At 38.8% G+C, this 26,706-nt stretch overlaps 1 protein-coding gene and 14 non-coding genes across 18 annotated transcripts in view; 2 read left to right on the top strand and 13 right to left on the bottom strand.

The window, feature by feature from the left end:
- Positions 1 to 1,022: 1,022 nt before the first annotated feature.
- trnah-gug (transfer RNA histidin (anticodon GUG)) lies at positions 1,023 to 1,094 on the bottom strand. Its single transcript has one exon. It is a non-coding gene; the product is annotated as a tRNA-His (tRNA).
- A 745-nt stretch (positions 1,095 to 1,839) lies between these two features.
- On the bottom strand, positions 1,840 to 1,911 carry trnah-gug (transfer RNA histidin (anticodon GUG)). The gene has a single exon. It is a non-coding gene; the product is annotated as a tRNA-His (tRNA).
- Positions 1,912 to 2,683: 772 nt separating this feature from the next.
- Positions 2,684 to 2,755, bottom strand: trnah-gug (transfer RNA histidin (anticodon GUG)). The gene has a single exon. It is a non-coding gene; the product is annotated as a tRNA-His (tRNA).
- A 692-nt stretch (positions 2,756 to 3,447) lies between these two features.
- Positions 3,448 to 3,519, bottom strand: trnah-gug (transfer RNA histidin (anticodon GUG)). Its single transcript has one exon. It is a non-coding gene; the product is annotated as a tRNA-His (tRNA).
- Positions 3,520 to 4,279: 760 nt separating this feature from the next.
- trnah-gug (transfer RNA histidin (anticodon GUG)) lies at positions 4,280 to 4,351 on the bottom strand. Its single transcript has one exon. It is a non-coding gene; the product is annotated as a tRNA-His (tRNA).
- A 770-nt stretch (positions 4,352 to 5,121) lies between these two features.
- Positions 5,122 to 5,193, bottom strand: trnah-gug (transfer RNA histidin (anticodon GUG)). The gene has a single exon. It is a non-coding gene; the product is annotated as a tRNA-His (tRNA).
- A 770-nt stretch (positions 5,194 to 5,963) lies between these two features.
- Positions 5,964 to 6,035, bottom strand: trnah-gug (transfer RNA histidin (anticodon GUG)). The gene has a single exon. It is a non-coding gene; the product is annotated as a tRNA-His (tRNA).
- Positions 6,036 to 9,505: 3,470 nt separating this feature from the next.
- trnah-gug (transfer RNA histidin (anticodon GUG)) lies at positions 9,506 to 9,577 on the bottom strand. The gene has a single exon. It is a non-coding gene; the product is annotated as a tRNA-His (tRNA).
- Positions 9,578 to 10,367: 790 nt separating this feature from the next.
- Positions 10,368 to 10,439, bottom strand: trnah-gug (transfer RNA histidin (anticodon GUG)). The gene has a single exon. It is a non-coding gene; the product is annotated as a tRNA-His (tRNA).
- An 880-nt stretch (positions 10,440 to 11,319) lies between these two features.
- trnah-gug (transfer RNA histidin (anticodon GUG)) lies at positions 11,320 to 11,391 on the bottom strand. Its single transcript has one exon. It is a non-coding gene; the product is annotated as a tRNA-His (tRNA).
- Positions 11,392 to 12,211: 820 nt separating this feature from the next.
- trnah-gug (transfer RNA histidin (anticodon GUG)) lies at positions 12,212 to 12,283 on the bottom strand. Its single transcript has one exon. It is a non-coding gene; the product is annotated as a tRNA-His (tRNA).
- A 751-nt stretch (positions 12,284 to 13,034) lies between these two features.
- Positions 13,035 to 13,106, bottom strand: trnah-gug (transfer RNA histidin (anticodon GUG)). The gene has a single exon. It is a non-coding gene; the product is annotated as a tRNA-His (tRNA).
- Positions 13,107 to 14,000: 894 nt separating this feature from the next.
- trnah-gug (transfer RNA histidin (anticodon GUG)) lies at positions 14,001 to 14,072 on the bottom strand. Its single transcript has one exon. It is a non-coding gene; the product is annotated as a tRNA-His (tRNA).
- Positions 14,073 to 16,714: 2,642 nt separating this feature from the next.
- On the top strand, positions 16,715 to 16,786 carry trnah-gug (transfer RNA histidin (anticodon GUG)). The gene has a single exon. It is a non-coding gene; the product is annotated as a tRNA-His (tRNA).
- Positions 16,787 to 18,891: 2,105 nt separating this feature from the next.
- ptk2aa (protein tyrosine kinase 2aa) overlaps positions 18,892 to 26,706 on the top strand; it is an 85,118-nt gene continuing 77,303 nt past the window's right edge. For all 4 annotated transcript variants that reach the window (XM_085396730.1, XM_085396732.1, XM_085396731.1 and 1 more), the window contains exon 1: positions 18,892 to 19,114. The gene's annotated coding sequence lies outside the window, so the exon portion shown is untranslated. The remainder of the gene's footprint in view (positions 19,115 to 26,706) is intronic.

The raw sequence follows: 26,706 nt of genomic DNA on the forward strand, positions 1-26,706 counted from the left end.
CGATGCGAACAGCAGATATTATTTACCGTCAGAACACCAGATGTCTCTGTGTTAATGCAGATGCTTTTACTGTGCCACGCGCATAATCGTGCGCATCGTTCACACATCAGATTCATATGAAGAACAAACGCATAATACAGACTGTAACTGCAGCCGCGTGTCGCTTCTGTTTGAACATCTGTCCCAACCACTTTTTCCACATTAAAACAAACAACAGAATTTGAATCAAAACAATGGAATTTGAATGAAAACAATGGAATTTGAATGAAAAGAACAGAATTTGAATGAAAACAACGGAATTTGAATGAAAACAACAGAATTTGAATGAAAACAATGGAATTTGAATGAAAACAACAGAATTTGAATCAAAACAATGGAAATTGAATGAAAACAATGGAATTTGAATGAAAACAATGGAATTTGAATGAAAACAATGGAATTTGAATGAAAAGAACAGAATTTGAATGAAAACAACGGAATTTGAATGAAAACAACAGAATTTGAATCAAAACAATGGAAATTGAATGAAAACAACGGAATTTGAATGAAAACAACGGAATTAGAATGTACAGAACAGAGTTTGAATCAAAACAATGGAATTTGAATGAAAAGAACAGAATTTGAATGAAAACAATGGAAATTGAATGAAAATAATGGAAATTGAATGAAAACAATGGGATTTGAATGAAAACAACAGAATTTGAATGAAAACAATGGAATTTGAATGAAAACAACAGAATTTGAGAACAAACAATGGAATTGGAATAAAAAGAGTAGAATTAGAATGAAAACAAAAGCATCTGAATGAAAACAACGGAATTTGAATGAAAACAATGGAAGTTTAAACTCTGTTGTAAAAATGAAAAAAAAAAAACTGGTTGATGAGTTCACAGGTAAGGTAAGGAAAAGCTGGTTATGTTAAGAAATTTGATTGGGCAATCCAGTACCAACAATGAAAAAACATGCCTGTAATCATTCACGCTGACCTGCTACAATTACTTGCTCTGCAATCACAACCACACTGCCGTGACCCGGATTCGAACCGGGGTTGCTGCGGCCACAACGCAGAGTACAAACCACTATACGATCACGGCTGGCACGCTAGGTCATGCTGTCAGTTGCAGTCTGTATCTTGCAGTTGTCTCACTCCACTATATATACTTGAACAGTAACCTGTACGATGCGAACAGCAGATATTATTTACCGTCAGAACACCAGATGTCTCTGTGTAATTGCAGATGCTTTTACTGTGCCACGCGCATAATCGTGCGCATCGTTCACACATCAGATTCATATGAAGAACAAACGCATAATACAGACTGTAACTGCAGCCGCGTGTCGCTTCTGTTTGAACATCTGTCACAACCACTTTTTCCACATTAAAACAAACAACAGAATTTGAATCAAAACAATGGAAATTGAATGAAAACAACGGAATTTGAATGAAAACAACGGAATTTGAATGAAAACAACGGAATTTAAATGAAAACAACAGAATTTGAATGAAAACAATGGAATTTGAATGAAAACAACAGAATTTAAATGAAAACAATGGAATTTGAATGAAAACAACAGAATTTAAATGAAAACAATGGAATTTGAATGAAAACAACGGAATTTGAATGAACAAAACAGAATTTGAATGAAAACAATGGAAGTTTAAACTCTGTTGTAAAAATGAAAAAAAAACTGGTTGATGAGTTCACAGGTAAGGTAAGGAAAAGCTGGTTATGTTAAGAAATTTGATTGGGCAATCCAGTACCAACAATGAAAAAAATGATGCCTGTAATCATTCACGCTGACCTGCTACAATTACTTGCTCTGCAATCACAACCACACTGCCGTGACCCGGATTCGAACCGGGGTTGCTGCGGCCACAACGCAGAGTACTAACCACTATACGATCACGGCTGGCACGCTAGGTCATGCTGTCAGTTGCAGTCTGTATCTTGCAGTTGTCTCACTCCACTATATATACTTGAACAGTGACCTGTACGATGCGCAAAAGAACAGCAGACATTATTTACCGTCAGAACGCCAGATGTCTCTGTGTTAATGCAGATGCTTTTACTGTGCCACGCGCATAATCGTGCGCATCGTTCACACATCAGATTCATATGAAGAACAAACGCATAATACAGACTGTAACTGCAGCCGCGTGTCGCTTCTGTTTGAACATCTGTCCCAACCACTTTTTCCACATTAAAACAAACAACAGAATTTGAATCAAAACAATGGAATTTGAATGAAAACAATGGAATTTGAATGAAAACAACAGAATTTGAATGAAAACAATGGAATTTGAATGAAAACAACAGAATTTGAATGAAAACAACGGAATTTGAATGAAAACAACAGAATTTGAATGAAAACAATGGAATTTGAATGAAAACAACGGAATTAGAATGAACAAAACAGAATTTGAATGAAAACAACAGAATTTGAATGAAAACAACAGAATTTGAATGAAAACAACAGAATTTGAATGAAAACAACGGAAGTTTAAACTCTGTTGTAAAAATGAAAAAAAAAGCTGGTTGATGAGTTCACAGGTAAGGTAAGGAAAAGCTGGTTATGTTAAGAAATTTGATTGGGCAATCCAGTACCAACAATGAAAAAAATCATGCCTGTAATCATTCACGGTGACCTGCTACAATTACTTGCTCTGCAATCACAACCACACTGCCGTGACCCGGATTCAAACCGGGGTTGCTGCGGCCACAACGCAGAGTACTAACCACTATACGATCACGGCTGGCGCGCTGGATTATGCTGTCAGTTGCAGTCTGTATCTTGCAGTTGTCTCACTCCACTATATACTTGAACAGTGACCTGTACGATGCGCAAAAGAACAGCAGACATTATTTACCGTCAGAACGCCAGATGTCTCTGTGTTAATGCAGATGCTTTTACTGTGCCACGCGCATAATCGTGCGCATCGTTCACACATCAGATTCATATGAAGAACAAACGCATAATACAGACTGTAACTGCAGCCGCGTGTCACTTCTGTTTGAACATCTGTCCCAACCACTTTTTCCACATTAAAACAAACAACAGAATTTGAATCAAAACAATGGAAATTGAATGAAAACAACGGAATTTGAATGAAAACAACGGAATTTGAATGAAAACAATGGAATTTGAATGAAAACAACAGAATTTGAATGAAAACAACGGAATTTGAGAACAAACAATGGAATTGGAATAAAAAGAGTAGAATTAGAATGAAAACAAAAGCATTTGAATGAAAACAATGGAAGTTTAAACTCTGTTGTAAAAATGAAAAAAAAAAAACTGGTTGATGAGTTCACAGGTAAGGTAAGGAAAAGCTGGTTATGTTAAGAAATTTGATTGGGCAATCCAGTACCAACAATGAAAAAAATAATGCTTGTAATCGTTCACGCTGACCTGCTACAATTACTTGCTCTGCAATCACAACCACACTGCCGTGACCCGGATTCGAACCGGGGTTGCTGCGGCCACAACGCAGAGTACTAACCACTATACGATCACGGCTGGCACGCTAGGTCATGCTGTCAGTTGCAGTCTGTATCTTGAAGTTGTCTCACTCCACTATATATACTTGAACAGTGACCTGTACGATGCGCAAAAGAACAGCAGACATTATTTACCGTCAGAACGCCAGATGTCTCTGTGTTAATGCAGATGCTTTTACTGTGCCACGTGCATAAATGTGCGCATCGTTCACACATCAGATTCATATGAAGAACAAACGCATAATACAGACTGTAACTGCAGCCGCGTGTCGCTTCTGTTTGAACATCTGTCCCAACCACTTTTTCCACATTAAAACAAACAACAGAATTTGAATCAAAACAATGGAAATTGAATGAAAACAACGGAATTTGAATGAAAACAACGGAATTTGAATGTACAGAACAGAGTTTGAATCAAAACAACGGAAAACAACGGAATTAGAATAACAGAACAGAATTTGAATCAAAACAATGGAATTTGAATGAAAACAATGGAAATAGAATGAAAAGAACAGAATTTGAATGAAAACAATGGAATTTGAATGAAAACAACAGAATTTAAATGAAAACAATGGAATTTGAATGAAAACAACGGAAGTTTAAACTCTGTTGTAAAAATGAAAAAAAAACTGGTTGATGAGTTCACAGGTAAGGTAAGGAAAAGCTGGTTATGTTAAGAAATTTGATTGGGCAATCCAGTACCAACAATGAAAAAAATCATGCCTGTAATCATTCACGCTGACCTGCTACAATTACTTGCTCTGCAATCACAACCACACTGCCGTGACCCGGATTCGAACCGGGGTTGCTGCGGCCACAACGCAGAGTACTAACCACTATACGATCACGGCTGGCGCGCTGGATTATGCTGTCAGTTGCAGTCTGTATCTTGCAGTTGTCTCACTCCACTATATATACTTGAACAGTGACCTGTACGATGCGCAAAAGAACAGCAGATATTATTTACCGTCAGAACACCAGATGTCTCTGTGTTAATGCAGATGCTTTTACTATGCCACGCGCATAATCGTGCGCATCGTTCACACATCAGATTCATATGAAGAACAAACGCATAATACAGACTGTAACTGCAGCCGCGTGTCGCTTCTGTTTGAACATCTGTCCCAACCACTTTTTCCACATTAAAACAAACAACAGAATTTGAATGAAAACAATGGAATTTGAATGAAAACAATGGAATTTGAATGAAAACAACAGAATTTGAATGAAAACAACAGAATTTGAATGAAAACAATGGAATTTGAATGAAAACAACAGAATTTGAATGAAAACAACGGAATTTGAATGAAAACAACAGAATTTGAATGAAAACAACAGAATTTGAATGAAAACAATGGAATTTGAATGAAAACAACAGAATTTGAATGAAAACAACGGAATTTGAATGAAAACAACAGAATTTGAATGAAAACAACGGAAGTTCAAACTCTGTTGTAAAAATGAAAAAAAAAACTGGTTGATGAGTTCACAGGTAAGGTAAGGAAAAGCTGGTTATGTTAAGAAATTTGATTGGGCAATCCAGTACCAACAATGAAAAAACATGCCTGTAATCATTCACGCTGACCTGCTACAATTACTTGCTCTGCAATCACAACCACACTGCCGTGACCCGGATTCGAACCGGGGTTGCTGCGGCCACAACGCAGAGTACTAACCACTATACGATCACGGCTGGCGCGCTGGATTATGCTGTCAGTTGCAGTCTGTATCTTGCAGTTGTCTCACTCCACTATATATACTTGAACAGTGACCTGTACGATGCGCAAAAGAACAGCAGACATTATTTACCGTCAGAACACCAGATGTCTCTGTGTTAATGCAGATGCTTTTACTATGCCACGCGCATAATCGTGCGCATCGTTCACACATCAGATTCATATGAAGAACAAACGCATAATACAGACTGTAACTGCAGCCGCGTGTCGCTTCTGTTTGAACATCTGTCCCAACCACTTTTTCCACATTAAAACAAACAACAGAATTTGAATGAAAACAATGGAATTTGAATGAAAACAATGGAATTTGAATGAAAACAACAGAATTTGAATGAAAACAACAGAATTTGAATGAAAACAATGGAATTTGAATGAAAACAACAGAATTTGAATGAAAACAACGGAATTTGAATGAAAACAACAGAATTTGAATGAAAACAACAGAATTTGAATGAAAACAATGGAATTTGAATGAAAACAACAGAATTTGAATGAAAACAACGGAATTTGAATGAAAACAACAGAATTTGAATGAAAACAACGGAAGTTTAAACTCTGTTGTAAAAATGAAAAAAAAAACTGGTTGATGAGTTCACAGGTAAGGTAAGGAAAAGCTGGTTATGTTAAGAAATTTGATTGGGCAATCCAGTACCAACAATGAAAAAACATGCCTGTAATCATTCACGCTGACCTGCTACAATTACTTGCTCTGCAATCACAACCACACTGCCGTGACCCGGATTCGAACCGGGGTTGCTGCGGCCACAACGCAGAGTACTAACCACTATACGATCACGGCTGGCACGCTGGATTATGCTGTCAGTTGCAGTCTGTATCTTGCAGTTGTCTCACTCCACTATATATACTTGAACAGTGACCTGTACGATGCGCAAAAGAACAGCAGACATTATTTACCGTCAGAACGCCAGATGTCTCTGTGTTACAGTTTTTTTACAGTCGCTAACAAGCGCCTACCCATACTTCAGATACTTTTTCTAAACTCTTAACACAGACCCACACCTACAAAACACAATTGGCCAAATGGATAATATCCTTCCCAAAAATACACTTTGTTAAATATATACTAACTCCTCATTTCAAAATTAGAACACATCTTTCTCTGCACACACTAACTGTACAAAAACACTATAAATCTGACTCAAAATGAAATTAGTCTGTCAAAGAATAACACTTGTTTTCACTTCACAAGGTACATGCAGTCAATCAAAGTACACCAGGTTTCAAAATACTGGCTATTATTGACATTACAAAAACTGCATAGACTTTTATGTTTCAGTGTCACAGGTATTTGCATGCGAAACATGCAATCCACCATATTGACACCAGAAATGTCTTGGTTGGTAACTGTATGTCCACATGTACAGTAATGTTCACATTCAAAAGCATTCCAGTAAAAAGCAAACAAGTTTATGTTTCTTTACTGTTTACTACAGGAGGTACAGTAGAAACACGGTATGATAGGACAGAGAAAGTTTTACAGTATTGCTTACAGTGAACAAAATATCCATGAAACACACAAGAGCATTCTGAACAAAAAAACAACAGCAAAAAGCCAAGATCAAAAGGGGGGGAGGGGGGCTAAAAAAAGGCAAAAACTTTGCATCTAATCTCTGCGATCTTCAGGGTTAGGCCACATTTTTTCATCAACATCACATCTGATGTTATCCAAGTCGATGCACCTGGGATAGAACCGCCTGGTATGTCGGTTCCACCCTTGGCAATCGTCAACTGTGATGTCCCTGGAGCCAGCATCCATGGCTTCGAGGAGGGACATCTGGTCATGTGGCTGATGGTCATAAACCTTCCACCTCCATGCAGAAAAGAACTCCTCTATGGGGTTGAGGAAAGGTGAATAGGGTGGAAGGAAGAGACTTACCAGTCTTGGGTGGACTTCAAACCATGTTGTTATTGCTTGCGAGTGATGGAAAGCCACATTGTCCCAGGTAATTACAAAGGTCCTCATGTTTTCACCCTCCTGACCTTGCTCTGGAACCAGGCGCTGGTGGAGATCATTGAGAAAGGCAAGCAAGCGCTCTGTATTATAGGGTCCAACCTGACATCTGTGAAGGAGTAATCCTGCATTTGCAATTGCTGCACACATGGTAATGTTTGCCCCTCTCTGTCCTGGCACATCAACTGTGGCCCTTTTTCCAATTACATTTCGTCCACGTCGACGCCTTTTGGCCAGATTGAATCCTGCCTCATCGATGTATATGAATTCATGAGGGGCCTGGTTGGCCTCCAATTCCATAACTCTCTGAAACAAAGTTTATGTAAGTCATGTTATTACTGTATACCATACTGTACTGTAACCTAGTATTGTGTAGGTTACCTACTTGCAAAGTGCAAAGCTTATAGAACTGGACATTGGATTGAATATACACTATACCTGGACATATTGTCATCGTAGCTCCTTGACCCTCTCACTGTTCCTCTCAAAGGGAACAGCGTAGAGCTGCTTCATCCGCACTCTGTGTTTGGACAATGTCCGCGTAATGGTTGTGAGGCTGATTCTATCGATATTGTCAAATATCTCATGGTCCGCCACAATTCTAGTTTGAATTTCACGCAGTTTTATTGCATTATTTGCAGTAACCATTTCTACAATGGCAAGCTCCTGATCATTACTGAGGAGCTTTCCTCTTCCCCCAGAGGGTGGAAGACGTTGCATTCTTTAGAAAGACAAAAAATTCAACATATGCATTACTGTATGACCATATTGACATGTCAAGTGAGAATAGAAACAATCCATGTAAAATGCAATACTTACCTGTTGGTTTGTTGAAAGATGCGTATAATGGAGGCAACCGTTGACCGCCTCAAATTGGGCTGCACTCTTTCACCAGCCTCTCTTAGTGAAAGACCATGGTTGATTACATGGTCAATGATAGTGGCACGAATTTCATCACTGACTACTGTTCTTGCAGCCCTTGGAATGCCACCACCACGCATTCTTACACCTCTACCTTGCCCTCTCCTTGGGCCTGCTCTTCTCCCTGGGCCCCTTGCTCTTACTCTTCCTCGACCAGACATTACAGTGTTTGTCTTTTTTTTGTTTCCAAAAACATCACTCCTCAAGGTCTTGCCTTATAAACCCCACTGAGTCTAAGCCAGAATGGAAGAAGCTGTGGTTGGCCCAATTTACCCAACATAAATAAGCTGTGTCTCAATTATTCAGTTGTTTGTTTATTATCAGCTGAGATATATTTTTGATATTGATATTGTTTTTGTACTGATATCATTGCAGAAGCAGAGGCTTTTATACTGTATCTAAGGTTTGGAATATTGTTTTTGCTATTGTGGGATGTTGTGTGTTAACATTCGTAGATACTACAAAAACAGTCCATAATTTTGTTGGGAGGTATAGCTTGTCTGTTAAGAAAATGTAAGCATTGTGGAAATGTGTTCACTGACTGCATATTGGGTGAACACGACATGAAATGTGTGAATGGTATGGCCACAACAGACCGATGCTGTGCTAATTGTGTTTAGAGTTTTGCAAATGTGACAACTGTTTGGACAAACGCTTGTTAGCGACTGTAAAAAACTGTAATGCAGATGCTTTTACTGTGCCACGTGCATAAATGTGCGCATCGTTCACACATCAGAATCATATGAAGAACAAACGCATAATACAGACTGTAACTGCAGCCGCGTGTCGCTTCTGTTTGAACATCTGTCCCAACCACTTTTTCCACATTAAAACAAACAACAGAATTTGAATCAAAACAATGGAAATTGAATGAAAACAACGGAATTTGAATGAAAACAACGGAATTAGAATGTACAGAACAGAGTTTGAATCAAAACAACGGAAAACAACGGAATTAGAATAACAGAACAGAATTTGAATGAAAACAATGGAATTTGAATGAAAACAATGGAAATTGAATGAAAACAATGGAATTTGAATGAAAACAACAGAATTTGAGAACAAACAATGGAATTGGAATAAAAAGAGTAGAATTAGAATGAAAACAAAAGCATTTGAATGAAAACAACGGAATTTCAATGAAAACAACGGAATTAGAATGAACAAAACAGAATTTGAATGAAAACAATGGAAGTTTAAACTCTGTTGTAAAAATGAAAAAAAAAAACTGGTTGATGAGCGAACAGGTAAGGTAAGGAAAAGCTGGTTATGTTAAGAAATTTGATTGGGCAATCCAGTACCAACAATGAAAAAACATGCCTGTAATCATTCACGCTGACCTGCTACAATTACTTGCTGTGCAATCACAACCACACTGCCGTGACCCGGATTCGAACCGGGGTTGCTGCGGCCACAACGCAGAGTACTAACCACTATACGATCACGGCTGGCACGCTAGGTCATGCTGTCAGTTGCAGTCTGTATCTTGCAGTTGTCTCACTCCACTATATATACTTGAACAGTGACCTGTACGATGTGCAAAAGAACAGCAGACATTATTTACCGTCAGAACGCCAGATGTCTCTGTGTTAATGCAGATGCTTTTACTGTGCCACGCGCATAATCGTGCGCATCGTTCACACATCAGATTCATATGAAGAACAAACGCATAATACAGACTGTAACTGCAGCCGCGTGTCACTTCTGTTTGAACATCTGTCCCAACCACTTTTTCCACATTAAAACAAACAACAGAATTTGAATCAAAACAATGGAATTTGAATGAAAACAACAGAATTTGAATGAAAACAATGGAATTTGAATGAAAACAACGGAATTAGAATGAAAACAACGGAATTTGAATGAAAACAACAGAATTTGAATGAAAACAATGGAATTTGAATGAAAACAACAGAATTTGAATGAAAACAACGGAATTTGAATGAAAACAACAGAATTTGAATGAAAACAACGGAATTAGAATGAACAAAACAGAATTTGAATGAAAACAACAGAATTTGAATGAAAACAACAGAATTTGAATGAAAACAACGGAAGTTTAAACTCTGTTGTAAAAATGAAAAAAAAAACTGGTTGATGAGTTCACAGGTAAGGTAAGGAAAAGCTGGTTATGTTAAGAAATTTGATTGGGCAATCCAGTACCAACAATGAAAAAACATGCCTGTAATCATTCACGCTGACCTGCTACAATTACTTGCTCTGCAATCACAACCACACTGCCGTGACCCGGATTCGAACCGGGGTTGCTGCGGCCACAACGCAGAGTACTAACCACTATACGATCACGGCTGGCACGCTGGATTATGCTGTCAGTTGCAGTCTGTATCTTGCAGTTGTCTCACTCCACTATATATACTTGAACAGTGACCTGTACGATGCGCAAAAGAACAGCAGACATTATTTACCGTCAGAACGCCAGATGTCTCTGTGTTAATGCAGATGCTTTTACTGTGCCACGTGCATAAATGTGCGCATCGTTCACACATCAGAATCATATGAAGAACAAACGCATAATACAGACTGTAACTGCAGCCGCGTGTCGCTTCTGTTTGAACATCTGTCCCAACCACTTTTTCCACATTAAAACAAACAACAGAATTTGAATCAAAACAATGGAAATTGAATGAAAACAACGGAATTTGAATGAAAACAACGGAATTAGAATGTACAGAACAGAGTTTGAATCAAAACAACGGAAAACAACGGAATTAGAATAACAGAACAGAATTTGAATGAAAACAATGGAATTTGAATGAAAACAATGGAAATAGAATGAAAAGAACAGAATTTGAATGAAAACAATGGAAATTGAATGAAAACAATGGAATTTGAATGAAAACAACAGAATTTGAGAACAAACAATGGAATTGGAATAAAAAGAGTAGAATTAGAATGAAAACAAAAGCATTTGAATGAAAACAACGGAATTTCAATGAAAACAACGGAATTAGAATGAACAAAACAGAATTTGAATGAAAACAATGGAAGTTTAAACTCTGTTGTAAAAATGAAAAAAAAAAACTGGTTGATGAGCGAACAGGTAAGGTAAGGAAAAGCTGGTTATGTTAAGAAATTTGATTGGGCAATCCAGTACCAACAATGAAAAAACATGCCTGTAATCATTCACGCTGACCTGCTACAATTACTTGCTCTGCAATCACAACCACACTGCCGTGACCCGGATTCGAACCGGGGTTGCTGCGGCCACAACGCAGAGTACTAACCACTATACGATCACGGCTGGCACGCTGGATTATGCTGTCAGTTGCAGTCTGTATCTTGCAGTTGTCTCACTCCACTATATATACTTGAACAGTGACCTGTACGATGCGCAAAAGAACAGCAGACATTATTTACCGTCAGAACGCCAGATGTCTCTGTGTTAATGCAGATGCTTTTACTGTGCCACGTGCATAAATGTGCGCATCGTTCACACATCAGAATCATATGAAGAACAAACGCATAATACAGACTGTAACTGCAGCCGCGTGTCGCTTCTGTTTGAACATCTGTCCCAACCACTTTTTCCACATTAAAACAAACAACAGAATTTGAATCAAAACAATGGAAATTGAATGAAAACAACGGAATTTGAATGAAAACAACGGAATTAGAATGTACAGAACAGAGTTTGAATCAAAACAACGGAAAACAACGGAATTAGAATAACAGAACAGAATTTGAATGAAAACAATGGAAATAGAATGAAAACAATGGAATTTGAATGAAAACAACAGAATTTGAGAACAAACAATGGAATTGGAATAAAAAGAGTAGAATTAGAATGAAAACAAAAGCATTTGAATGAAAACAACGGAATTTCAATGAAAACAACGGAATTAGAATGAACAAAACAGAATTTGAATGAAAACAATGGAAGTTTAAACTCTGTTGTAAAAATGAAAAAAAAAAACTGGTTGATGAGCGAACAGGTAAGGTAAGGAAAAGCTGGTTATGTTAAGAAATTTGATTGGGCAATCCAGTACCAACAATGAAAAAACATGCCTGTAATCATTCACGCTGACCTGCTACAATTACTTGCTGTGCAATCACAACCACACTGCCGTGACCCGGATTCGAACCGGGGTTGCTGCGGCCACAACGCAGAGTACTAACCACTATACGATCACGGCTGGCACGCTAGGTCATGCTGTCAGTTGCAGTCTGTATCTTGCAGTTGTCTCACTCCACTATATATACTTGAACAGTGACCTGTACGATGCGCAAAAGAACAGCAGACATTATTTACCGTCAGAACGCCAGATGTCTCTGTGTTAATGCAGATGCTTTTACTGTGCCACGCGCATAATCGTGCGCATTGTTCACACATCAGATTCATATGAAGAACAAACGCATAATACAGACTGTAACTGCAGCCGCGTGTCGCTTCTGTTTGAACATCTGTCCCAACCACTTTTTCCACATTAAAACAAACAACAGAATTTGAATGAAAACAATGGAATTTGAATGAAAACAATGGAATTTGAATGAAAACAACAGAATTTGAATGAAAACAACAGAATTTGAATGAAAACAACGGAATTTGAATGAAAACAACAGAATTTGAATGAAAACAATGGAATTTGAATGAAAACAACGGAATTAGAATGAACAAAACAGAATTTGAATGAAAACAACAGAATTTGAATGAAAACAACAGAATTTGAATGAAAACAACAGAATTTGAATGAAAACAACGGAAGTTTAAACTCTGTTGTAAAAATGAAAAAAAAAAACTGGTTGATGAGTTCACAGGTAAGGTAAGGAAAAGCTGGTTATGTTAAGAAATTTGATTGGGCAATCCAGTACCAACAATGAAAAAACATGTCTGTAATCATTCACGCTGACCTGCTACAATTACTTGCTCTGCAATCACAACCACACTGCCGTGACCCGGATTCGAACCGGGGTTGCTGCGGCCACAACGCAGAGTACTAACCACTATACGATCACGGCTGGCACGCTGGATTATGCTGTCAGTTGCAGTCTGTATCTTGCAGTTGTCTCACTCCACTATATATACTTGAACAGTAACCTGTACGATGCGAACAGCAGATATTATTTACCGTCAGAACGCCAGATGTCTCTGTGTTAATGCAGATGCTTTTACTGTGCCACGCGCATAATCGTGCGCATCGTTCACACATCAGAATCATATGAAGAACAAACGCATAATACAGACTGTAACTGCAGCCGCGTGTCGCTTCTGTTTGAACATCTGTCCCAACCACTTTTTCCACATTAAAACAAACAACAGAATTTGAATCAAAACAATGGAAATTGAATGAAAACAACGGAATTTGAATGAAAACAACGGAATTTGAATGAAAACAACAGAATTTGAATCAAAACAACGGAAAACAACGGAATTAGAATAACAGAACAGAATTTGAATGAAAACAATGGAATTTGAATGAAAACAATGGAAATAGAATGAAAAGAACAGAATTTGAATGAAAACAATGGAAATAGAATGAAAACAATGGAATTTGAATGAAAACAACAGAATTTGAGAACAAACAATGGAATTGGAATAAAAAGAGTAGAATTAGAATGAAAACAAAAGCATTTGAATGAAAACAACGGAATTTCAATGAAAACAACGGAATTAGAATGAACAAAACAGAATTAGAATGAACAAAACAGAATTTGAATGAAAACAATGGAAGTTTAAACTCTGTTGTAAAAATGAAAAAAAAAAACTGGTTGATGAGCGAACAGGTAAGGTAAGGAAAAGCTGGTTATGTTAAGAAATTTGATTGGGCAATCCAGTACCAACAATGAAAAAACATGCCTGTAATCATTCACGCTGACCTGCTACAATTACTTGCTCTGCAATCACAACCACACTGCCGTGACCCGGATTCGAACCGGGGTTGCTGCGGCCACAACGCAGAGTACTAACCACTATACGATCACGGCTGGCACGCTGGATTATGCTGTCAGTTGCAGTCTGTATCTTGCAGTTGTCTCACTCCACTATATATACTTGAACAGTGACCTGTACGATGCGCAAAAGAACAGCAGACATTATTTACCGTCAGAACGCCAGATGTCTCTGTGTTAATACAGATGCTTTTACTGTGCCACGTGCATAAATGTGCGCATCGTTCACACATCAGAATCATATGAAGAACAAACGCATAATACAGACTGTAACTGCAGCCGCGTGTCACTTCTGTTTGAACATCTGTCCCAACCACTTTTTCCACATTAAAACAAACAACAGAATTTGAATCAAAACAATGGAAATTGAATGAAAACAACGGAATTTGAATGAAAACAACGGAATTAGAATGTACAGAACAGAGTTTGAATCAAAACAACGGAAAACAACGGAATTAGAATAACAGAACAGAATTTGAATGAAAACAATGGAATTTGAATGAAAACAATGGAAATAGAATGAAAAGAACAGAATTTGAATGAAAACAATGGAAATTGAATGAAAACAATGGAATTTGAATGAAAACAACGGAATTTAAATGAAAACAACAGAATTTGAATGAAAACAACGGAATTAGAATGTACAGAACAGAGTTTGAATCAAAACAACGGAAAACAACGGAATTAGAATAACAGAACAGAATTTGAATGAAAACAATGGAATTTGAATGAAAACAATGGAAATAGAATGAAAACAATGGGATTTGAATGAAAACAACAGAATTTGAATGAAAACAATGGAATGGAATGTGCTACGTGACCGCTAGCGACACAGCTATGTTAGCATAATATAAACAAGCTAACTTTTTTCCCACTGATAAAAGTTAACGTGAGTGTTCTCGTTGGTCAGGAACAAATGTAATCGCATGGCAGGATGCTGTAAAAGGACCAAACTTCAGCCAGGAGAACAACTGAGATAATCCATCCACAATACGAGGTTAGTCATTCATATACTGCTGCATGGGCTGGGCTGTAGTTACATCCTAAGGTTTTAAAAACTGAGCTTAAATAAATGATTAGCAGTAATAAAAGCCGAGGGAGGTCAACAGTGATCCCTGACTGTTTTAGAAGCTTTTTGAGATTAAATAGAAGAAAATACAAAACATTAAACATGTTAACAACACAAAAGCCATATTAAACCAGACTACTTTAGGCCCGGAAGTAGGATTCGTCATGTCATCACTTAACAATCGGATACCCAGAGAGACGCAGACAGCTAACTATAATATTTATGAAAACTGGTCCAGCCACTGAAGGGCAAAAAAGGTGGTGTCACAGTAAAAATTATTTTAACATTAACTAAAATGGAAAGCTTGAGTCATGTTAAACCTAAATAATAATTTTTTTAAAAATGAGTCAGCCAATTATTCTTGACTTGTCTGGAGACAGCAGAAACCAGCTAACAAATAAATTAAAAATTCTTTCTAAATAAAAACGCAGAGTATTTTGAAAAACATTATTTTAATAAAAGAAAACATGAGTTTTAATACTTACCACAGAAATTTGAAGGCAGTTTCTCCAACTCCAGAGTCCAAAATCTAGATGAAGCCTGAAACAAGTCTAATTGCTGCTCTTGCTCTTAATTTTCCCTCCTTTTGGGGTTCTTTTTCCCACAGTGCATTGGAATAGTTGAGAAATACAGAAAAACACCTGTAAATGACTAATACGGAAAATTCCTTCACATTTATACAGTAGATTACTGTACTTTTATGGATTTTTCTTACAGTGTAGGAATAGTGATTTCCATAATGCGTGTCTGGAGCACTCTGGTGGCATAAGTAGGTAGTGCTGAAAGGTCCAATTTTTTTAAGCACATTTAAAACCACAGAAGTCCACACAAAGTGCTTTCCAGGCAAGTGCATTCATTATGACCCAAGTATAGACATGACCATCTAACAGAGGAACTGGGCTGCACTGATCTCCTCCCCATTTTCATGTAGAAGAGGCCTCTTCATCACGTATCTTAGACCAGTACTTGACTCCAATTGTGAGGCCACGTGGCATTTTGAATGCTATTTTAAAAATTAAATCCACCATTTATCTAAGCATTTAGGCAATTGTGTTAGATATATGTGAATGTAAACCTTGACAGTGAAGTCCCAACTTTCTCACTTGCTCATTGACGATGCTTTTCCTTCGTGTCAAAGAGTCGCTATTTATCTGTAAAAAACAGAAACTGAAAATGAAAGCAGAACTTAAAACGGCGAAAGGGCCTGTGAGTCTGACCGGTGAGCCCACCGGAGAGATAAAGGTAATTATTGGAAACAGTCTTGTGGTTGTTATCCATGACGCACGTATGCTAACACACCCCAAACTCGAGACAGAGCAACAGACCTGCATCGTTGTATGCCATGCAATCACCTGCTTGTCAAAAAAATATTTATTGTTGGGTTTTGTTTGTTTGTTTGTTTGTTTTACCACTGAACTTGCAAACGTGAATTTATCTTTACAGCTACAGAACTTTCTGTAGCAATGACACATGGCAACAAAGTTTTGAGCCAAACTTGTAGAGATTCGAGATGACAAAGCAGTGAGATACGTCAAGATGCGTTCCAGAAATAAAGTTTCAGGTTCTGAACACTGCGGTGACAGTTACTCGTTACCTTCAGAGGTGGCGCGCCGTGATCGTATAGTGGTTAGTACTCTGCGTTGTGGCCGCAGCAACCCCGGTTCGAATCCGGGTCACGGCATTTTATCCATAATCAATAGGCGTTTTCTTGAGGAAATTTAAGGAACATCTTTGTTAAATTCATAATAGAAATAAAGAAAGAAAAGATAAATCACAAACCAAAACACGTTTACAATCCATTGGACCATGAAAGCAAGTTACACACTAATGAACTTCCACCCGAAACTCTTCAAAAGTTGATTCTGTTCATCTGGACCCTAAACCGCACACTTCAGTTTGAAGGGTGTAAAACGACTCCTAAACTTCTTTTTAATGTCGGGGTGACGATGCCTCACTATATGTCACACCATTCCTACAATCAACCGTCTTGGGTGGCCAGCCGTGATCGTATAGTAGTTAGTACTCTGCGTTGTGGCCGCAGCAACCCCGGTTCGAATCCGGGTCACGGCACACGCTTTTGAAGCAAATATTATCACACACTGTAAATCAGTAACGGCGGAGAGACGGCTTTCATATGAGCAAAGTACAAATTCTACATTTAGCAAAGCAAAAATGAAACAAGGCTCAGGTGTGTAAATACCTTGCGTATTTTTTCTCAATGTGCCACCTCGTCGGTCGTTCATTTCACATAACAAGAAGCTTTCTGAATTACTTGCATACATAAAGAGCGCTTACTATTATATGGAATTACCAGAACCTCTATTCATTCCACTTTAGAGCTCCGTGGTTTATTTTACGTGAATCGTCCGTATTGGACCACCTTTCAATCATAGATTCCCTTTTATGGCCATAGAAACAACAACTGTTTCCCCTATCAGATCCAGAAGTCACTGTAAACCACAAGCGAGAGAACATAAAACATATAATAATAATGCATTTGATATCCAGACATGAAATATCAATTAAAGCTAAATATACTGTACTGAAATTTAAAACCTATATAAAATCCAAAATAAAGTGTAATAACAATCACTGACCAGCAGATGTCGTGTGTGACCCTGTGTATAAAAGCAAGACGCACACTGTAAATTCATTAGTGAAGTACTGGTATAAGAAAGACTAATGGGCCAAACCTTGTTAGGTTTGATTAATGAATCAGCAGGCCCTGACACTGTATTATTTGCCAAACAGACACATGCGTATACAGTCAACAGCCAACACCTATTGCAGAGGCAAGGTGGGCACCGGGATTATAGCCCAGATCTCCGAGGAAAAAAAGGCTCCAGATTCCTCCACATCAGCTGTAGATTTCACTGTAAGTCACAGTTTACAAAAGTCTCTAGTCTCGGAGTTTAAAGGGGGGCTGACTAGTCTGGTTTATATTGTTCTTGTATTCCTGCACCAAGGGTTTTTTGTTGTTGTTGTTGTTTGTCTTTCTCAAACAAATGGTCTCAAATACCCTGCTTGGCATTCTTTCACAGGAGTTAGTTGTTGGTTTTGAGGTGTCTGTGGAAATACTGCATTATTATGTAAAGTGGGTGCTGTTTAGGGAACCTTATCTACTGGCTATCTACATTAGCACAAATGCATGTACATGTGGAAGGGCCCATTCTTTATAATGATAATGACATTTGCTACCTTAAAGGGGATGTGCTGTACTAATTTTCAACTGCATTATTTTCATGGACTTTAGAAGAGTACCTGCGCTAAACTCACAACTCAATATTGATGTTATTTACTTTGATGTTTATATTGATGTTATCTTATACTGATCTTGGATCAGGTCATCATCTGTCTGTGACGGAAAGTTGTTGACTTCAAATGGCATTATAACCCTTCCCAGACTGATGAGCGCCAATAGTCGCTTCTATAATATCAATGCTGATAGTTTATACACACAGACCAACAAACTGCCAAAACTTCTGCTTTCATAGGGGCTTATTAACATTTACATTTACATTCTGATGTTTTTGTCATTAGTACAGTTTTTTAAGTGTAGGACATCCAAAGTGGAATTTGTTACATTGTTACTACGAGTTACTACGCAATTAAGTTAAGGGACGCGCTAAATGTTCTAAACCTGGATACAACAAAGCGGCTACATTTGTAAGATTTTAAGTATCTACACATTCATTCATTCATGAGTTGCTGGTTTGTGTTTTGTGTGCCTGCGGGCAGGCTTTTCCTCCTCTCACTCTCCCCCCTCTTTCTCTTTTTCTCTCCCAGAAGCAGCCATATTGGAATGCTGGATGTGGAGAGGGGAAGCAGGAACAGGCGACGAGAGGGAGAGCGAGAAGGGGGAAACGGTCAGGAGCGAAAAAAAAAACGCTATCTGAAAGTCCTTCCAGCTCTACAAGTGAAAATAACGGAATATTTACCGACCCTGCACAGCTTCTGTCGCCGGTAAAATCAACTCAAACCTCTCGGACGTCACCTGGAACAAGTCAGCGTGAGTGATGTTGTGTTTTGGGGGGATTATTTCAACAGCTAAAAGATATTACGGGAGATGCAGTTGGGTTACTGTTCAGTTCTGGCTGGCGCTAGCTGTTTCCCTGCCCCAAGTATTTGGACTAATTTACTCACTTATTATTTGGGAAGTACCGGATAAGTTAGCTTAGCTTTAGGGCACCGTAACTAGGACATAGTTTACCTTTCGCTAAGTTGGAAAATAAATGTGACCTACTGCCACCAAACTCGTCGCCTCGGTCACATGGAGTGAATGTAGAGTGTAAGTTACGGTAAATAGTTGAACCGGATTAACCTACATTTATCTCCAGAAGTACTTTACGCATTTGTTTGTCCTCATTCTCCCGGATTCAGCTGCTGCTTTACCTTGATTGACCGAACTTAACTGAACTCACATACTTTCCACCTTAAAAGAGCACTTATGTTTCGTTTCCTCCTGTAAGAGTGGAGAAATTCATAATAGTAAGTTTTTCTCAGTGTTTATTGGCCACACGTTTTTTATAAGATTTAAGATCTGATGTGACACGACTGCAATTCGTTTTTCCCCTTTTAACCAATAAGCTAATGCAGCATAACAGGGGCAGAAGGCCAAGAGCTATGCAGGAATATACAGCCATTCATTGATTACTTTACTGAATGACATTTTTTTGATAAACAGTTTCAGGCTTTCCCCTCAATCTAAGTGCCAAGTTGTCTTATTTTTATCTTACATATGGGATTTCCTCGTTTTCTTTTAACTTTATGTAGCTTTAAATGGAAAAGTGATAGTTTTGATGGTTGTTAATCAGAGAAAATAAGATATTTGAGAGCATTGTATTGACTTGTAACCTTTTTTGGGCTTCTGGGGACTTCTCAGAGAGTTCATGAAGAAATAACCAGTTAAATCCATGGAAAATTCACGAAGATTAATTTTGTCCCTATGTTATGAACAGTCATTATATATGGACGCTATGTGTATATATAATAGGGGCATAAGCAGTCAGTGTAAAGTTGGACAAACTGTCAAATGCAAGTGAATCCCCTCAAAAGCAGCATACTCCGTTCTTTATGTTCCCAAGTGTGAAAGAGCTGCAGTGCTGAGCTTGCCAATCCTTCATATTTCACATGCAAGAAAATGCTAATGAATTAAAGTATCCTGAGGCCACTCAAGCTTTAAACCAACAGTATACTAATAAGCGTGCAGTCCTGCATATGAATATTTTTCAATCTGAAGCTCTGAATTGTGTACTAATAAGATCCAGGGCTCTAAATTGCAGTTACATTACAAATACTTTTGTTTTATTTCTTAATTATTGAATATTTTGATTCTTTAAATTCATTTCTGTCCTCTTTTACTGACAAACTGATTTACTTATTCACATTGTGCATTCCTGGTATTTGAATAATGGCTCTTCTGATGAGATAAAAGTCGTTGCCGGGACGACATCCTTCAGGCACTACCTCCTACACCGCAACAGCATAGTTTTAAAGCTTGTCAGATGCACATTTAGTTCATAATATCATCTGCAATTGGCTGTTAAATAAATTTTCCTCAGGTTTGATTGTGAATGAGACCTCTTTGCCAAGCAGCTTATCCACCCAGTGGGCTTGTATTCACTTAGACTCCAGCTGCATTCATTCAGCTCCCTCACCATGACCTAAGTGCTTAACCACTTGAATAGTGGTCTTAAGCTGGAAATCGGTATCTACCACAATCAGTTTTTGTGGATATTTGGGAGGCAGATAACACGCGAGTGGGTCAGATGTGAAAGCGGTCCGATTTGATTACATTAAAATTCTTTCCAGTCATGCTTGCTTGAGCCATGCGGCGATAGAGTCTAGCTGCTGTCTACTAATTTGGCATCATAAGACCAAATCCATTATCTCAAGTAGAAACATGTCATTACACTCAGTATGTGAAACGAGTGGAAAACAACGTTGTTTTTCTCAAAATATCTGACATGTTGAACCTCCTCTGGCTCTGGGAAATTCCTTGATATGGCACTTTAGGTTGGCTCTCAGCATTTATACCTTTGACTGCTGTTAAAAAGTTACTGCTTTCAGTTTTTTTCTTGTTTTTATTGAAATGAATGAATTTACTTTTACAGAGTCCAATAAATGGCTGCACCTTTTCTGGTCTGAACCTTCTACAGCCTGGTCTACAGCAGGCTAATACAGGCGTGGCAGTGGTGTGTGTGTGTTTCTGTGTGTGTAAATTGCGGCGCAGTGCAGGAGGCCTGTATTTATAGAAACACTTGACTACACTCAGAGACCTTACAGCAGCAGTGTACCACATTGCAGAGAGCTGTACTGTCTTTTCCTCTCCTGCAAGGTTTGTGCACTCTTTTTAGTTGTGGTGGGGTGTGTACTGAGTTTTGAAAAGGTTCTTCATACCGTCTTTGTGTTGCACTAAAATCTGTTTTAGTCTAGGCCGACTGCAAAAACAGGCAGACAAGACGGTAACAAAGCTGTCGGTCTCGCGTCTTTTAAATTGCAGTACGTGGTGCGACTCATAAGCGATAGCAGTCATTGCAGACACACATTGTGCATGTTGAGGTATGCAGAGTTCCTGAATGAGAGTGTGCTTGTGTCACGAGGAATCAGTAAGACTTAATGAAGTAATCTGAGCAGAACGGGGGCGTTGGCAACTGTGCTTGTTTCATTGCTTGGTTTGGTCCTTTTTGAATAAGTTGTACTGTTTTCCTAGCAGACAGGGTGGCCCTCTTTTTTTCTTGTTTTCCTCCCAATGATTGGCTGCATTGTACCTGCTGTGTAAATATATGCAGCTGTGGCAGGTCTAAACTCCTTTTCCACACAACCTGCGCAAATCAACGATTCCTATTTGCAAGCTCACCTCAGGAAAGAGAAAAAAAAAAAAAGAAGAAAAAGTGTGTGTTTAAGTGTCCCAAATCTGTAAATTCAGCTTCTGTCTTCTCGCTGAACTTATTCCCTTGCATCCTGCATGTGGTTTTAGCTGTGAAGGAAAATAAGTGTGTGTGTGTGTGTGTGTGTGTGTGTGTGTGTGTGTGTGTGTGTGTGTGTGTGTGTGTGTGTGTGTGTGTGTGTGTGTGTGTGGAGTGTTTGCACAGGAGACGAAAAGAACAGTCATTCCCTTTACTTGTGGATTGGCTGCATTCAGGAAGCAGACCCCACACCCCTCCACACACACACACTAAGAGCACTTACTGTACATCCTAAAGCATGCTGTGTCCCTCAGGAGCTCAAAGGAAAACGCCCTCCTCCTCTCAGAAGCAGGAGAACCACTCAGACTCCAGCTGGTGTTGATGTGTGTGTCGTTGTGCGTCCTTGTTTGTGGGTTGCTTTTTGCTTTGATCGTGATTGAGATTGCTCAAGAAAATGCAGATAATTGTCTTGGGTTTGTCAGTTAGAAATGTCTCTGTAGTCCCTTAAAAAGTTGGGTTTGAGAAAAGTGTGTGGACATTCTCATGGTTAAAAATGTATGTTTGCTAAGCTTATAATGCCCAGATGACACCTTCTTCCACCTACATGTGAAGGCATGTGGATGGGTTTGTGTATTGTCTTAGCAGAGTGTGAGCGTGTAAACCTCTGCCTGCGCAGATTTACACACTCATATAATCACTGTTAACAACTATTGGCTAGTGGCTATGATGTGACTGATTTCTGGTCATGTTTTCCTCATCAGTCTGCTTATAAGATTAATTATTTCCCCTATTGTTCTGGGTTTCTTTAGTTATTAAAACACAATACTATGAAGTTGAGGAATTTTTTTTTAAAATAAATTTGTGAATACTGATCTTAAGGAAGCAGATGTTGGAATAGTGCCTTGATTAATAATAATAATGGATACTTTATTGATCCCCATGGGGAAATTACTTGTTTTTCTCTGCATTTGACCCATTCACTCAGTGAAGCAGTGGGCAGCCCACTAAGCAGGCGCCCGGGGAGCAGTGTGTAGGGACGGTACCTTGCTCAGGGGTACCTCAGGGTAGCCGTTAAGTGGATTCGAACCGCCGACCTTCCGATCATGGGGCGACCACTTTACCTACTGAGCTATCCCTGCCCCCCCATTGATGGATTATTCCATCTGTTTAAGACTGTGGGTATTTTCTTATGAAAATCAGCCCCAACAGCTAACAGATACTGTGGCCCTGAACCTTTCTACAAATTCTCTGACAGAGGTTGATATGAGAATGCCAATGTCCGAAACAGCCAAAGGTATCATTAAATAGTATTTAACCTATCTGCTCCCAAACATAGCATCTCTCTGGTGTCTGAATGTGGCTGTTTTCTTTGGTAGTGCAGGTAATCGGGGGAAATTAGGGTGCAGCGGTGGAAGCATCCATGGGCAGCCTCGAACTCCCTGTCTACCTACAGAGAGTGTTTATTGTCACATGATGGCGAGTGTTAAAAACAATGAAGTGTCAACTGTAGCCACAGTCTGTGCTTGGCGTTCTGTATTTTATTTTATTTTTTAAATCTTTGTACACAATGTACACAACCGCAGTGGCATAAATTAAGCATAATAGTCATTCAAGGTACTGATTGGGCGTCCAGTGCCCTGCTATCTGCGTGCTCTATCGAATCAGCTTTGCCCCCAATAAGAACATGCATATTTTCAGTAGTGAGAACTGTCTTCTGTTGTGTCTTACATGTGAGAGAGGAGCGCTTCAAACAGTGTCCTGCCTTGACATTTTCCAGGAGTCATGTGTGAAAACGACTGCTGTCACATATTCTTCAGCAAAGCATCCTGTGAACAGATCGTGACATGGCAACACTTAAACAGGGAGCCACAACATAAGACCGTGGACAGTTTTATTGTCATCTGGACTGAGTTTTAGAAATGTTTAGCACCGTCCACATCTAAAAAATGTTCTCGCTGTGCGTCACTTTATAGCTAGTAGTTGGTGACTAGTGGATATCCTAATGTAGCTAACGACTGCTCCTGTGTCTGTCAGCGTCACTGCCATTTGTAATTGCTTATAATGGCTCTTCTAAAAATTTAGAGAAGTTTAATGCGGGATCCTTCCCCTTTGCTTTGCTGCTGGCTACTACACATAACTGAATGTCATTGACATCAAATGTTGTCTGTTTGCTACTAGTCATTTCTTGTGTGGATGCTCCATTATAAAAAAACATTGTGTATGTTACACAGTACAAGTGAACCGGTTTATTGACAGAGCTGAATCTCAATGTCTACGTTTGCACTGCACTCCAAGTGTAGTTTGCTTGCTGCAGCTGAAACTTACTACAATGGCAGGAAATGACATCATAGTTAATGACTTGCCCCTCCTTGGGGCATGCACACACAAGGACAGTCTCACACACACACATACATACACACTTGGAGTGAGGTACCTTCGGTCATGCAGGTCACTGGTGCAGCATGTCAGCTAGTGATGAATGGAACTGAAATGCAGTGATTCCCTCTGGCGTAGAGATGCGAGTGTATGTGTGTGTATTTGTGTGCCTGTGTGTGCACAGTTGAACCAAAACGACTCGAGAAAAACTAATAACTGTTCTCACATTCCGTTAATTTTCCTCTGAGCTGTAACTGAAGTGTTGAAAATAACAATTAAAACCACAGATATTGTGAATCAGTTGCCCCTCTCCCACTTGGTGTGCGTATGTGTGGTGTTTGAGCGAACAGTGTAATTACACTGCAGTGAGTCAGAGGGGGGAGAGAGAAAGAAGTAATTGTTGGGCTTTGTCATATAGATGGAGAGAAAAGATGTGGGAGGAGGAGAAAGCTGGGTGGAGAAGACAGAACATTTTCTGTGTTTGTGCATAAATGCAGAAAACGTGACCTTTTTTCTACTAAACATCAACCAAAATATCTTCTTTTACCTTCATATGCAGGATGTTTATCTTCACCTTGGTGGGTTCCTCTTACCTCCTGCTGTGTGGGTTTATTTGTCCAGTTGTTCGTTGCTCTGGTATCTCGGGATATGTTTCAGACGCCACTTCCTCTTCGTTCAAGCAAATGTTGTCGATAGTTACATGAGAAAATCAATACTAATAATACTCATCTCTGCCGTTTTAAATACAAATGGGATTTCTGGCAAGCGGTTTGGATTACCATATTGACTGGAAACAGGGAGAACAGCTAATGTGGCTATGTCTACAGGAAGGAAACAAAAACCTGTTTGGTTTAAACATCAGAAACCGTCTTTAAGTATACTGGCATGCAGAGTGTCTCAAAATTCTCTAGAAAGCGAACGTGAAGGTCCCAAACAAGTGTGTTGTTTCCTGATGAGCAGTGCACTCACTGTAAATGGTAATCTTCAGATGGCCACCTTTATTCTTCAACTCTCTTAGGCAATTTTTAGCCCTTCATTTGTGCAAAAATACAATTTTCATGTCTGACAAACTGTGGAATAATTGGCATTTTTCATAGAATCAACTAAAGAAATGGGAACAAATGATGTGTTTTGGGGGTGTTAGTAACAAAGTGCCCAAAAATAGTTTATCCTTTGAGCCAGTAACCTTTGTTAATCTTGAATTGTTGGTGGCATAACAAAAAAACAAACAAAAAAGCATTCCTCTGAAAATGATCAGGTACACGGACTGGACTAAAAAATCAGCATCCAATGTCCAAAGGGAAAAAATTGAAATAATTTCAGAAATCCCGGAGAGCTATTCTTCAAATCCACCTTAAAAAACAACAACAACAAAAAAAAAACCTCTAAGAAAGCCTACTAGATGTCTGCTTAGACGTAAAAATATAAAGAAATGAGGGGTGGCTCTAGACTTTTGCACAGTGCTGTATCTGTATCACAGTGCTGGAGGTTCTCTTTGGGTCCCAGGCTAAAACATTTGTTTTCTATCCAGGAAAAGCCCTAAATACTAACAGATCCAGATGTAATGAATATTTTTAAACTTTTTTATGTCTGATTTTTGGCTAAGAGAATGCATGTGCATGAGATGGCTAAACAATTAAATAATGTCTTCATCGTGTGTGTTACAAGACATGTTTGCTGTAGTGTGGTTATTATTTTTAAATGATTCTCCCTTTGCTTTCCTCTTCATATTGACACATGCATAACAACATCCCTAAAGCTCAAGTAAGCTCAAGAACTTCAGTTTCCTTTACAGTGAAAGCCACACATGCACTGAGAACAGGACCAAAGCAGTCTTCAGTGTCTGTTTGGCCAATCATATGATCTCATTTGTTCACTAGATCCGTGCACAGCCACACACAAACATAAAAAAAAAACACAGTCATGTGGTGGATTATAAGGGGAAACACACAATGATGAGCAAAGAAACACCTGGATGAAAGCCATAGGTATGACATCACACTCAGAGGCTGGTATGCTACCATAAATTAGTGTGGCTGAGGTCAGATGTGGGTGTGATCCCACAATGTCTGCTTGTGGGTCAATGTATATGTGTCTGTCTGTGAGATTAGTCACCAGCAGGCGCACTCCGGTAACAAAGGTTCATTGAAGACTTGTTTGGAGGCTGTCTGCCTCTCCCTCTTTCTTTGTCTGGAAAAATGTTTTTGTCATTATATCAGCAGTAGCATTGCACAAAATACTTGGAAAGCCTTTTTTTCTTCTTGTAGCAGATGGGATCATTTTGCTGAATAAAATCCAGCATCATAGACATTTAATG

The sequence above is a fragment of the Rhamphochromis longiceps genome, linkage group LG22, assembly GCF_057381845.1.
Source record: "Rhamphochromis longiceps isolate RC_006_pf linkage group LG22, R_longiceps_female_GT1.1, whole genome shotgun sequence".
NCBI classification, from domain to species: Eukaryota; Metazoa; Chordata; class Actinopteri; order Cichliformes; family Cichlidae; genus Rhamphochromis; species Rhamphochromis longiceps.